The following is a 13,283-nucleotide window of genomic DNA, read 5'->3' as shown; positions in this document are numbered from 1 at the left end:
CACGGTGAGTCTCAAAAGCCGAGGAAGCTGCATCAGATTATTTCAGTTAGGGCAACTCAACTTTGCAAAAGAGGAGGTATTCGGGGGAAGAAAAAAATATATTTACCTGATTCTCCACTGCACTGCGCTTCAGACACGTTTCACATTTACCTGGCATCTTGTGCAATCACTTACTCACGGCTGGGGGCTGTGGTTTTGTCCTGTCTGTACAGCCCCTGGCACGAAGGAGTTTATGGCACTACAGTAATGCACCTAATAATCGTCAAAGCTTGAAAACCCGACCCCTAAAGGCTCAAAAAAGTGGAAGTCAAAGAAGAAGAACCCAACAGTGATTTATTCATATCTAATGGTGGGTTTTTTTAAAGAAAAGCTCATGATATTTGGGGGTTTGGGGCCAGCAATCCTGAAATCCTCGAAAGCCACCTGGAGGTTCATGAAAACCTGATCCAGCCAGTATTTTCCACTGGACTTGGGTGGAGCTGGTTAATTTCTCTTTCCCAGGTTCCACACCCTTCCCATCCCCTATGGTCACCACAACTAGCCACACCTGAGAGATTGATTCTCTTGCTAGACATGGAAAGTTATCCCCTCTCCCTGTATCCCAGTGAAAACTCATCCCAGCTTGACTCAATGCCCCGGCCCAGCCAGTGGCTTCCAAGTCCCAGCCTCTCATCCCTTCCTACTGGCCCCGAGCCGAGGTCCCGTGTGCCCCAGAAGGACCCAGCCAGCTCCTGGGTTTGGACAACCACCAAGCAAGATTGATTCCACTCCACACTCCCTGCTCTGCAGGGGGAAATGAAATGCAGCTGGACACACTTGCCGTGACCCATCCCACAAAGACGGGAAGGAGGGTGGAGTTGGGACCCTGCCATCCTGGGCTGGTGGTACAGCCCCAGGTGCCACATAGCTCTCACCACCTTTCAGGGCCTGACCCAACTCCCATTACAGTGAGTGGAGAAATTTCCCTCTTAACTAACACAGAAGACCTGTTACAGTCAAGTCCCTATGTGCAGCTCTGGCAGCCAAATGGAGCCTTAAAGGGATGGAAATGGCCCCCCCCAAGTAGCCCACTCTATGCAGCGGGCTTACCCAGCCAGTGTGGACCAGATGTAAGTGACCTGCCCCAGCCCTGCTTCCAGACTCCAGCATGGGGGCATGGCCAGAGCACAGTGCATTATGGGTATTTTGTGCTTCCCAGGGGCCATGAAAGGCAGAGTAAATTAGAGCAGCCCTGAGGCTGCTCTAAGTGACACTGGGCAGGGCCCTGCGCGGTCCCAGAATTTGAGATGCACACTAGTAGCTTAAAGCCACTTTAACTCCCCATTCCATGCCCAAGTGCCAGAACAGAATAACTGAGAATCAGGCCTGCTGTGGCTAGACAAAGGATTCAGTGGGTTGTTTCATTCCCCAACTCCTCCACTAGCAACTGACCCTTCCCCCAAAATCCCTTGCTCCCCCTCTCCCCCCCCCGGGAATCAGTATAATGGTTCAGAGCACCCAGAGCGTGGCAGGGCCGGCCTGTTCCTGCACAAGTGTAGGGACAGGGTTCGAGACACCTACTCGCATCCCCTTTGGGTGGGGCGGGGAGAAAGCAGAGCTTCCATGCCAGGCTGAAGGCTATCAAATTCAATCAGCAGGATACCGATGCATTGCTCCCCTGCCTGGCAAGGTTGTGAGCTCCAAAGCCCCCAAGTTCAGGGGCGGTTTGATAGGAGCATCTGGGCCCAGCCCAGCTGTGCTTTGTTGGCTGCTGCCGTAATTGCTCTCCTGCAAGAAGGCACCTTTTACAGTCAGGATAAAGGGCCCAACTCCTCATTGCCCAGCACCTGACACTATTGTTTACACCGACACACAGGGAATGCAAACCACTCCCATTCTGATACACAATAATTTTATGCCCGCTTTGCCCTGGCGTACCTGACAACCCAGCACATAGGACAGTAAAAATTCGAAGGTCTTGGTTCTTTGCTTCAAGACAAACTCCGTGGTCTGGGTCCCGCAAATCTAAAAGACCTCAATCCACAAGGCCGCTCCTCTGGCCAAATGGAACCTGTCCCATCAGGGCAGGAGACTGGCGTGTCTCTGGGGCCAGTCCATGCCAGGGGAATGAACTTCAGGAACAAGGGTCCCATCACAAACTTACGCCACCTTCCGATCCATTTCTTTGGCCTGGCCTCTCTGCCATTAACACAGAGCAGCATGGGTATTAAACACACAACAAACTCACCCCCACCGCAAAAGACCCTATCAAAACAAGACACTCCACTGCATGTGCGTTTCCCTTGGGCGAGAGGCTGAGAGAAGAAGACACGTGGCAAGCGTTAGTCACGTTGCTTAAAGATGCCCACATGCCATGGTGAGGAGTGCGGAAGAAGAACTCGCATAGAACAAAAAGAAAAGGAGTACTTGTGGCACCTTAGAGACTAACAAATTTATTAGAGCTCACGAAAGCTTATGCTCAAATAAATTTGTTAGTCTCTAAGGTGCCACAAGTACTCCTTTTCTGTTTGCGAATACAGACTAACACGGCTGCTACTCTGAAACCTCGCATAGAACAGAGATCGAGGCCCTTTAAAGTGCGTGATCTCAAAGGTCCCAGGGGTACCTTTTTGCAAGGGCTCTGTCTCCAACGGAGAGACATAAAACCTCCCAGATTCAGAGCCACCTTAGCTCAGGTTCCCCTCCCTGACCTGTCCTGGGCTGCCAGTCTCCTGATCCCAAGGTCCATATGCTGCTTAGTTTCCATGCCAGCAAGATCTCTCCAGGCTGAACCTCACCCAGCTGCGGTTCCCTTCACCGTGCCCCCTCCCACGTGCCAGCCACTCTCTGACCCCGTCTACGTTTCGTGCCAACAACCCAACCAAGGGAGCATTCCCCTTGTTCGAAGGGGCTCGTCCAACATCTGCCAACAAGATGGGGCCGGGCACGCATGGTTCTAATTACAAAAGACATAAAAAATTTTAACGACCCAGCCATTTATAACCCGGATCGTAAACCCTCTGCTTTAATTGCCTCCCAATCTAGCCCAGACACAAAGGCTCCTGAGCTCACTCCTCTCTTGACTCTCACCTTCCTTTGTGCCTTCAACTTTAACGGCTTTTCTTTTGCTCTCCTCCTTGGCAAATAAATAAGCGGTTCACTCCCCGCCCCTTCCACTGCACACCCGCTCTTCCCTGGGGTTTGCTCTGTCAGGACATGCTTCCTTTGTAGTTTAATGAAGGTATATTTGTAAGGGGGGGAGAAGTTCGTTTCATAAAGGGCCCTCCCAAAAGACCACAGCTAACACGGGATGGATTCTGGAAGGGGTAGAGGGAATTCTCCCTGGGCTGGCCTCAGCAGCCTTTTCCATTTAACTCTGGCTGAGGTAGCGCTGGGGAATTGGGGGAGCAGCGAGCAAAGGGGTGTTGGGGGTGGGAGAATTTAGGCTGCCGTAGCAGGAGGTGACCCCAGTACAGCAGCTAGTTGGGGACTAAACGGCCGGAAGAGCAGGGCCTGCAGCGGGGAAGGTGAACCTGCCGCGAGTTGCGGGGGCGCGATGTGGTGGATCCAAGCCCACTGCTCTGCCCCTTTTCTTAACACTCGCTTAGGCCTGGAAAATAAATCAGATCTCCCCTGCCCACCACGCCCCTGCCCCCCCCAGGTCTCCTGCTCCCCTACCCCTGGCTGGCTAGCCCTCTGTAGCGGCGGAGGGCCTTTTGCCCCGGGAGGGGCAGGCGGTTAATTGATGGGAAGGAATGAAGAAAGCCAGCTGGCCTGACAGGCACTTCCTTCTCCCCCAGCCCGGATTAGCGGCCAGGCCTTTCATCTCTCGCGGGCTGAGGGAGAGCGGTGGGCTGTGCCCGGTGGTGGGGTTACCACACGCTGCCAGCTGTGGGGGCAATGAGATGGCGCAGCTGGACGAGAGGAAAGGTGGCCATGGGGCACCAGAGATCTGGGTTCCATCCCTGCCTCCGCCACGAACAGCATCGTCCCTCCTTGGTCTATTCAGCCCGCGAGAGCTTTGGAGCTGGGCCGGGCTCTCGCTCTGTGGGGGTGCTGTGCCCGGGGGCTGGTGCTGCGGCCAGCTGGGCAGCACCAGCTTTATCTCTCTTTGTGGGGATGCACGGGATTGGGGGGGGGGGAGACCAGGCTATGGGGCTGGGGCCAGTTTCAAGAGCTTTCCCAGAGGCTGGAATTCATCCAACCATGGGTCAGAGCTCCTGAGGCCAGCAGCAGTGGGGCAGGTGAACCCCCCGGCTGCGTGTCCATTCAGGAGTGTTTAACACCGTGAACTTCAGACACATACGTCCCACACTGTCCTTCACGTGGGTGCACGCAAAGCCCCAATCCTTCCACTCAGTTCTGCGCCCCTGGCCTTGGGCCTATTCCTGGGGCAGGGTCCGCTGGAGGCTCCGACTCCACGTACAAGGGGCTGCGCTCCCCCCGACACTTTTACAGACTCAACTGGGGACAAGTTAGCAACCCCATTTCACACATGGGGAAACTGAGGCGCGGGGACAAAGCGACTCCCCCAAGGGCACACAGGGAGACTGCGGCAGAGCTGGGAGTTGATCTCTGGAGGCCTAGCCTTGTGCCTGAATCACCAGGCCAGCCCTCCTCCCTTCTGCTTCTTACCCCTTCCAGGCCTCCTCCAGTCCAAGAGCGAAGCATGGGGTGGGGGGGGCCACTGCCAGTCCACTGGTTGTACCCCCAGCTGTTGGGCTGCCACAATGAGCATTTGCCACTATAGTCCCTTTAGGAAATAAAGGCCCAACTGCTATCTAGTACTTGTCAGAGGTGGATCTTAAAGCACATTAACAAAGGAGGTCAGTATCACTTCTGTACAGGTGGGGAAACTGAGGCACAGGGCAGCACAGTGACTTGATCAAAGGCACCCGGCAGAGCTAGGAACAGAAGCCAGGCCTCAAGACTCCCAGTGGAAACGCAACTCACAGGGCAGGGCAGGAAGCTGGATAAAGCGGCCCCCGATTCTGTGTGATTCAGGGACAGGCTGGGGGGTTGGCGTAACTCACACCTAATACACTGACAGGCTTATAAGGCTGCACCTGCCTCGGCGTTAACAGCCCTGGTCCTTTAGCTCCCAAGGGCCCAAGCTGGAGGCCCAACTCCCGTGAGCCCCTCTGCAGCACCCCCTGCAGGCCCGTATCTTGCCAGGGGTGCTGGGTTTCTCATGGACCGCTAGCCAGAGGGGCTGGGGGTGAGCATGCATGGGGAGGCAGGGGCCCAGTCCTCCTGCCCCACGCCGTGGCTGGGCATGGAAGGCCCCTTCCTCTCCAGTTGAATTAAAGCAGAACAGGTCCCCAGCCCCACGGCCACGGGGGTGGGGTGGGGGAAGGGAAGATGGTTGTTCCTCCAAAGGGGGTGGTCCGGTCCCTCTCCTTCCCCCACTCGGCAACTGGGTTCCAGCACGTAACCGCGGCTCAGCCGAAGCTGGAGGGCGAGATTCAGAACCCACCGCCCCCAGCCGTGCCCCACTGGCCCCCCTCCACATTTCCTGCCCGATGATGCCACTGGCGGCCAGGAGTCTGAGTGCTAGCGAGGCACAAGGGGGGAACCCGAGGTGACCAGCTCCCCAGGGGCGCCCGTCTGGGTGATAAGCAGCCGGCTCTGAACCCTGGCTGACCTTGGCTGGGAAAGCAACACGGGCCAGAGCCAAAGCTCCCTGCTTCCCTCTCCTGCTTCCCCCCCCCACGTTCACCCCATCTTTCTTGAAGAACTGTCAGCACCTCAAGCCGGCTCTACTGGGGGGGTGGGCTGGGGGAAGAATTAGCTCATCCCAGCCAACAGAGATCCAGGAGGGCTGGAACAATTTGTATAATGGGGGTGCAGTGAGCCCTTGAACCAAATTGTAAATCCTGTATATAACGGAAACCACTTCAAGTCAGGGGGTGCTGCAGCACCCCTCGTTCCAGCACCTATGCAGAGACCCCACTTTGGTTCCCGGGCAGCCTGGGAGATGCCACCAGCCCCTTTAGCCGTAAGCATCTGGATGATCTCGTCTCTCCGGCCTTTGCGAGCCAGAGAACCAGGCCTCTGAGTCAGAACTACTATTAAAGCAATTTTGTCTTGGACAGTGTCCAGCTACCCCTCTCCCCCCCAGCCCCGGATCTCTGCTGGTGAGCTAAGGGGATGCTCCCCCCCCCAAGGAGCAGCGGCGCCCTCCACTGGCCAGAAAGGAGCCTCGGTGGGAACAGGACACGTGACCCAGCCTGGCCCTGCTGTCTGAAAGCTGGGGCTAGCAACACCACTGACTTCTCACCCCTAGGTAGACTGACTCCCCACAGCCCCATGCCTCGTTGCAGCCGGTACCAAGTGGGGGCAAAAATCCAGCATCATGCTGGGACGTAGAGGAAAGAGTCAGGGTCAATGCCACGGCAGGTGCCTGCGTGCTGGGTAAACTCACTGCGTCCTCATGATTTCTGCGACTTGGGAAAGGCCACGTCACTGGCTTATTTACAGCACTCTCCAGCCCCAGGGCGAGGAAAGGCCCATCCCAGGAGAGGTCGGACATGACCGGAGGCGGATGGCCTCCACTGAGCAGCTGGTCACAGATGCAGGGCTGGGAAAAGCCACGCCAGCGCCGTCCTCTGCTGCGTGGCCAACAGAGCATCTCTGCCCCCGACCCGGAGGAGTCGCTCTCCGTGACTCATTCCACGCTTGGCGACTGTGCCCAGACGGCCAACCATGCGGCTGGCTAGTGCCCGTGGCTTTCGTAAGCAACAATAATACCTAGCACTTTCCATCCACACACCGCAAAGCACATTACCGAGGAGGTCAGACTATTATCCCCATTTTACAGATGGGGAAATGGAGGCAAGGAGCGGGGAAGCGACTTGCACCCAGCTCACCCAGCAGGCCAGGAACTGCACCGAATAGACCCTTTTGCTTTGCCTGGAGGAGGTTTACCCCTTAGAAACCCGTGCTTTCCTTTCACACAGAGCCACCGAATGTCCATCAGCTGGCAACAGTTTTGCCAACTTGGCTTGGGCTGATCCTGGTGCGCCATCTGCAATCCTTTGAGCCAGGGGTTCTCAAACTGGGGTCCAGGGAAGATCAACGGCCCCATGAAGAACCAGCCTTGCTGGTTCTCAAAAAAAAATTAAATAAGAAATGAAGAGCCAGCCTGGTCTCAATAAACCCAGACCCTGCAGCCCCCCTTGCTAGGATTAGTGTTACTCCAGGTGGAACTGAGAGCAGAATCCAGCCCTGACAACACGCGGTGGGGGAGCTGTCCTCAGCACAGGGCGATCCCCACAATTACTCGGCGCCATCCAGCCCCCTGAGTGCATTGGCCGATGCTGCAGCAGGCTTGGGGACTACAGGACGGGGTTGCTTTCGGAGCATGTAAATGACCTTCCTGCCGTTCTATGGCCATCTGTCATTTCTATGCCCTGGAGCGCTCAGACGTTTCTATGACTTCCCGTTTTAGTGACAAGGAAGGAAGTCATTGCCCCTGTTCTAACGAAAGTTCCTCTGAAAGCTTCCTTGCACTGTTCATCTGCCTGAACCTTGGAGCTCCTGGGAATGAACTTGGGGAAGGGGGGCCCCGGCCTCGAGGATCAGGTACCTGCAAAGTGACCCAGGAACATCTCAGCATGAGAGTAGCGGGCAGAACCTCATAGGGAGAGAAAAGGAAGGAACCTGATTCCGGGCTGGTTTAAGGGGTACCCTCACAAACAGAAAGGCCAGACTGGGAACTAGGTAGTCCTATCAGCCCAGTAAAACCTGCCTGTAGCAACAAGCAGGGCACAGTGTGCGGGGGGGAAGGCGCTGTCCTTCTTGTAAAGGGGATGGGGAGCTGTCCTCAGGGGATACTCTGAGCGGGTCCCTCCAGAGGAGAGGCTGGGCTTCTGTGCAGATTTCACAGAGCCCTGGACTAGAACACTTTGGTCCCATTCCTGATTCGGCCACAGTCCTGCTGGGTGACCTTGGGCAAGTTCCCCGCTCTGTGACTCAGGTTCCTTACTCACCCTTTCTCTATTTAGATAAGCTCTTGGGGGCAGGGAATGTTTCTCACTAGGTACATGTACAGCCCCTAGCCCAATGAGACCCTAATCCGGGTAGGAGTTTCTAGGCACTGCTGCAATACTGATCCATCAGGATGGCTTATTCCACCTAAACCCCTTTGTCCATCCCTAGCATCAGGGTCAGCTGTTTCAGGCTACTCCACTGCCACCCTCCAGCCCTTCCCTCCATCTAGCCTAAGGAAATAAAAACCCAGCCCCCTAGCACAGGGTGATATCTGACCCAGCAGGGCACAGCCATGTGAACAAACAGCTTGGTGATCATATTAAGTCATTCGCAACCATGGAGTTTAGGAACTTGGCTCTCCCAAAAACAGCTTTTGGAAGGGATATCAAGTTCAACCTTCATGCTTCAGGGCATAAGCCAACAACTAATTACTAGGGGCCAGGAAGGAACATTTCTTGGGCGGGGGAAGATTTCATTTCTGCTGTTTGCTGGGTTCTCTAAAGCAGCTGGTACTGGCAAGTATCAGAATAAAGACAGCAGAACAGATGGACCTTGTGGTCTGATCCAGTCGGGCGATCCCTATGTTCCATGTTCCTTTTCTTCTGTCTGGATTCAGATGTTCCTCTTGTGGGGGACTTTGAGTCTGCATCTGGTCCCTGGGCCACATCCAGTTCACCACAGGCTGGCAATCAGTGCAGGGGAGGAGCTGGATGAAGCTTTCCTAGGAATTAGGCAGAGAGAGAGAGAGAGAGAGAGAGAGAGAGAGGAGGCCAGAAGAGGGTTGGATGCCAGAAGCACATGGACAGTGTGCAGGCAGCGACAGGAGTTTTCCCCTTCACCTTGCCAGGGTCATAAAAAACCCAAGTGATTTAACTTATTTATGAGGCAGAGACATGGGGCGATGTCATGACTTTGTTCCTTTAGTTTGAACGAGCTCTTAGCTCGATCATCCCAGGCACCCACAGGGCCAGACTGGTCCCTGCAGCAGCACTAGAGACTGCTGCTTGTGTGACTGCCAGACCGTAGTAGATATATCAGGGGTTGAACCAGGGACCTCCAGAACCAGCCAGCTGGTTGGGGCAGCAACAGCCTCATCTCCTCATGTGGACCAGCACCGAGGGAGGCCTGTCACACACTCACCAGTGGGTTATGCTTGCACTTCCCCTAGATTGCTGCTGGGGAGGCCATGTTATAAGCTTGGGCAGCCCGACGTTAGGAATAGGGGTGTGGCCTATCGTGCACCCTCCCCCTGCAACTTGTAGCAGCAGAGAATGGCTAAGGCAGAGGCCACACCTCCTCCAGACCCCCGCCCCAAAGAGCTTACAAACAAAATGAGGAGGGGGGAAACTGAGGCACAGAGGGTAAGTGACTTGACCTAGCAGAGCCAGGAAAGAACCCAGGAGTCAGTCGCCAAGTCCCAGGCTGCTGCAGATGGCTACAGAACGAATCCCCAAGTTGCTACATTTCTGAAGCCACTAAGATGGATCTCTGTTACAGGCAGCCATAAATCCTTCCAGATGAGACCATAACCCTTGAACCATCATGTGTGTGTCTTTATCAAACGGCTTTCAGCAGCTTGAACAACAAAAATAAAGCTTACGCTCAAAGGCTGCGAGAGCGAATGTGGTTTTAACAGTTGAATTAATATGTTTGGTTAGTTCATGTTTGAGGAACATTTGATCGTAAAGTTGTAACCCAGCAGATTAGGGTCTGGTGGATATGTGTCCTGTATGGGCACGCAGCTGCCTTTGGGGCCGGATCCTCAGCCAGCGTGAACTGCTGGAGCGCCATTGACTTCAGAGGTGGATTTATCCCAGGTGAGAATTCAGCCCTAGATGTCTGTGAAAGCACTTGTCACCCTCGATTCTTTGGGTCGGAGCTCCAACCGCCGGGGCTTCGGAAGAAATTTCTTCCATGGGCAAGATTATTCCATAGTTGCTCGCGAAGAAGTTTCTTGTGCCTCCCTCTGAATCTGGGAATTTTTGAGTTTGATCCTCCTATGTCCCAGAATTCCAGTTGCTTCCTCTATGTACCCCCTCATCAAGAAACATCCCAGAATGCATAGAGTTCAACATCAAGGCAAAGCACCATGAGATACCCCTCCAGATCGCTTTACTCCAGACTAAGTCCCCGCTGTGTAGATGTAACGAAGTAGGAAACAGCTGGCCATGTGTACGCAAGTATTGCAGGTTCTCTCAGCTGCAACCGTTAGTGTGCAAAAACCTCAGTGCTAGATACCTTGGCCCTCTCCTCCCCCAGCCATTTAGACAAGGCCTTAGAGACCAGAAACTGGGGTGAATGGCACATGGGTCTGTTAATTCCTACATTCCACTCCAGGACATGGCTATTAAACCTTCCATTAGAGGTTGTCACCTCCAGCCAATTCCTGGCATGGCCTCAGGAAAACCAGCCTCGCCCATCCTTTTGGAAAGCCCAGGGAGATGTTTGGATTGGACGTATTCTTGGAGGTTTCATCACATGACATAATCTTCAATTAAAGAGGACTCTTTAATTCCTGGAGACTCCAGGACAGTCCTGGAGGGCTAGCATCCCTACAGCTCCTCAGATGGGAGGTGCTGTAGCAGGACCAGTAGCGATCGCTATAGAACAAGACACCGGTGGCCAGATATTCTCGGCCTCAGGACCCACCACAAGGGCCAGATTGCGAGAGGGGCTCAGCGCCCGAGGCCCTGAGCTCTTTGAAAAATCAGGCCGTTTATTTCGGTGGCTAACCAGGAGCTGAGCACTTTCTGAAGGCCTGCCGAGCCCTTCTGCACACAGTTCTGTGTTAAGACCATCCCAGTGCAGCGTCGTAGGTCTTGTCTACACATAAAACACCACAGCAAAGGGGTGCAGCTGCAGCAAAGACACTACCCTTCTGTCTCCCCGAGGGGTGACAGCTAAGTCAACAGGAGACTTCTCCCATCAACCTAGTACTGTCGACACTGCTGGTTAGGTCGAGTTAACGGCGTCTTTCAGGGGGGTGGATTGTTTTCCACCCCATAGCGATGTAGTTATACTGACTTAATTTCCTCGCATAGACCAGGCCTTAGAGAGACCATGGGCGTGCCCGAGGAACCGGCAAAGCCTTGGAGACAGCTGGGCTGAAGAAGCAGGGCCTGGCGCAAAGAGGAACTATGTAATGCAGTTCACCTTTGAGAACGGGTATTATGCAAAACAGCTCGTGGTGCTAGTTAGTTTCACTTCTGGGTCGCTCCGGCACGAGCGCTGCTCAGCCCTCTCCCTTGCACCACGATGGGCCGCTGTGCGGGATCCAGCTGAGAGCTGCTCAGGAGAGTGCGACCAGAGAAAGGGGAAGGATAGCCCCGTGGTTAAGTCTCCGGACTGGGGTTTGGGAAACGTGGGATCTGTTCCTGGCTCTGCCCCAACTTGCTGTGCATGTCACTTCACTCAGGAAGGGGCAAAACGTCCGGCTCCCTGCTGCTGAACCAGGGAAGGGTTGTTACCCAGACAAAACGCCACCCAAATTACACATTCCCTGGAGCAGCGGGGCAAGTAACCTCCTTTGCTATCGCCCTATCACCACCCCTCCTGAGCTAGACTGGATCAGAGACTCGCTGGGAGGTCATGAAGGCAGCAGGCGCTGGATATTCAGTAGGTTCATCCAACCCATGCCCTGATAGGGAACAGAAGAGCAACTTCTCATACCCCTAGAGGGGGGAAGGGAAGTCTAAGGAATGGTGCATGAGGCTAGGACTCAGGAGAACTGGGTTGAATTCTCAGCTTAGCCACAGTCCCTGGGCAAGTCACCTAATCTCTTTGGTCCTCAGTCCCCCATCTGTAAAATGGGGATAAGAGCATACCCTGCCCCCCCAGGGGTGCTGGGAGGGTCAAATCCATTAGTGGCTGTGAGGCTCTCTGCAACACTGGAGCTACAAATAGAGCCAGTGGTACTTTCTCTGCAAGATTTAAAGCCACGATCTGACCCTAGGCTCCTCCTACCTTCATGGGCTTCCTCACTTATTCTCTCCTGCATTGCGTGTTCCAAAGCACATAGTAACACCAAGGCAAGCCAGCGCGCTCCACCGCAGAGACAGCTGCACTGCCAGGACGGCAATAGCTTGTAACGAAGGCATAACACACCGGAGGGTTAGTAAGAGAATAAACTTTATTTCCTGGCCCTGATAGTGATTTCTATATACACAGGTCTGGGTATAATTTAACAGGCAGCGTGCTGTGGGAACCTTTGGATGCTAATTAGCACAGTCATTATCTTTCTAGGGGACAGCCAGAGGCAGCATGATCGAAGACTCCTGGGTCCGATTTCTCAAGGTACACGCTAGGCTTTTAGCATAGATCCATGACATGGCCTCAGCTTTGGAATAGTGTCTGGGAGGGGCCCACCAGTGCCAGACCCCTGCCTACGAGTCTCACACTCCCTCCAGGGTAGGGCCAGGTGGCTTCACCGCCTCCTTAAAACTGGCCCTCTGGGCCAGCAGCACCCCTGCTTCACACCGCGAACTCCAGTCAGTGAGGGCCACTGAGACAGATGCCGAAGGAGACTCGTACACTCTTTGGGGATTCACGCCCCTTGCCCAGCATCTGCAGAGATGCTCGCACAGCTGCTGTCAGAACTTTAGGGTTTATTCGTCATCTGGAACACAGCCTGGGAAGTCCTGAGAGTAGCACAGAGAAGGTTAAAGCGTGATCCAATGTGGCTAGCCCTTGGTTCAAGCTCTGTCTGACCCTCCACTTGGCCTCCTTCCTCTGACTCCAGCTGAGAGTCCTGACTCCTTCCAGCAGCAAGCTCGGATCCCCCACCTCACCTCCCGGTCCTTTGCCCTCCAGCTGGGGAAATGCTGCTCGGCCACCCTGAAGTGGGAACGTCCATATCCCTCTGGGTTGTGGATTGCTAGGCGTCTGGGTGACTGGATTTGCCATTGGTCTTCTCAGCTGCTCCGCTGATGTGGGGCATAAACGCCGGACAGCTAAGCGCCATTCTCACCAGTGTCTTAGCCTCCCCCGAGAGCAGACAGCCCTTGTCCATCCACTCAGTAACCATGCACATATAGGGAAAACTGAGGCACACACAGGCACCCTAAAAATATTACAAACTATCCCCACTTTGTCACACCTAAAAAACTCCCTGCAGTTCTAGCTCAGCTGCCCAATTGGATGCTGCCAAAATGGGTTATTTGTCATGCCTCAAGCAGCACTCCAAGCTCAGAGGGTTAAAGGGGACACACCAGATCCCATGGCTTTAGAGGAGAAGGTGTCCCGTGCAGCTGTAACCCACTGGTGAGCGTGTGTGTCATGGGTCCCCATCTGAATCGGGGCTGAGATGATGTGTT

The sequence above is a fragment of the Dermochelys coriacea genome, chromosome 24 (assembly GCF_009764565.3).
Source record: "Dermochelys coriacea isolate rDerCor1 chromosome 24, rDerCor1.pri.v4, whole genome shotgun sequence".
Classification (NCBI taxonomy): domain Eukaryota; kingdom Metazoa; phylum Chordata; order Testudines; family Dermochelyidae; genus Dermochelys; species Dermochelys coriacea.
Note: the sequence above shows the minus strand (reverse complement) of the source record.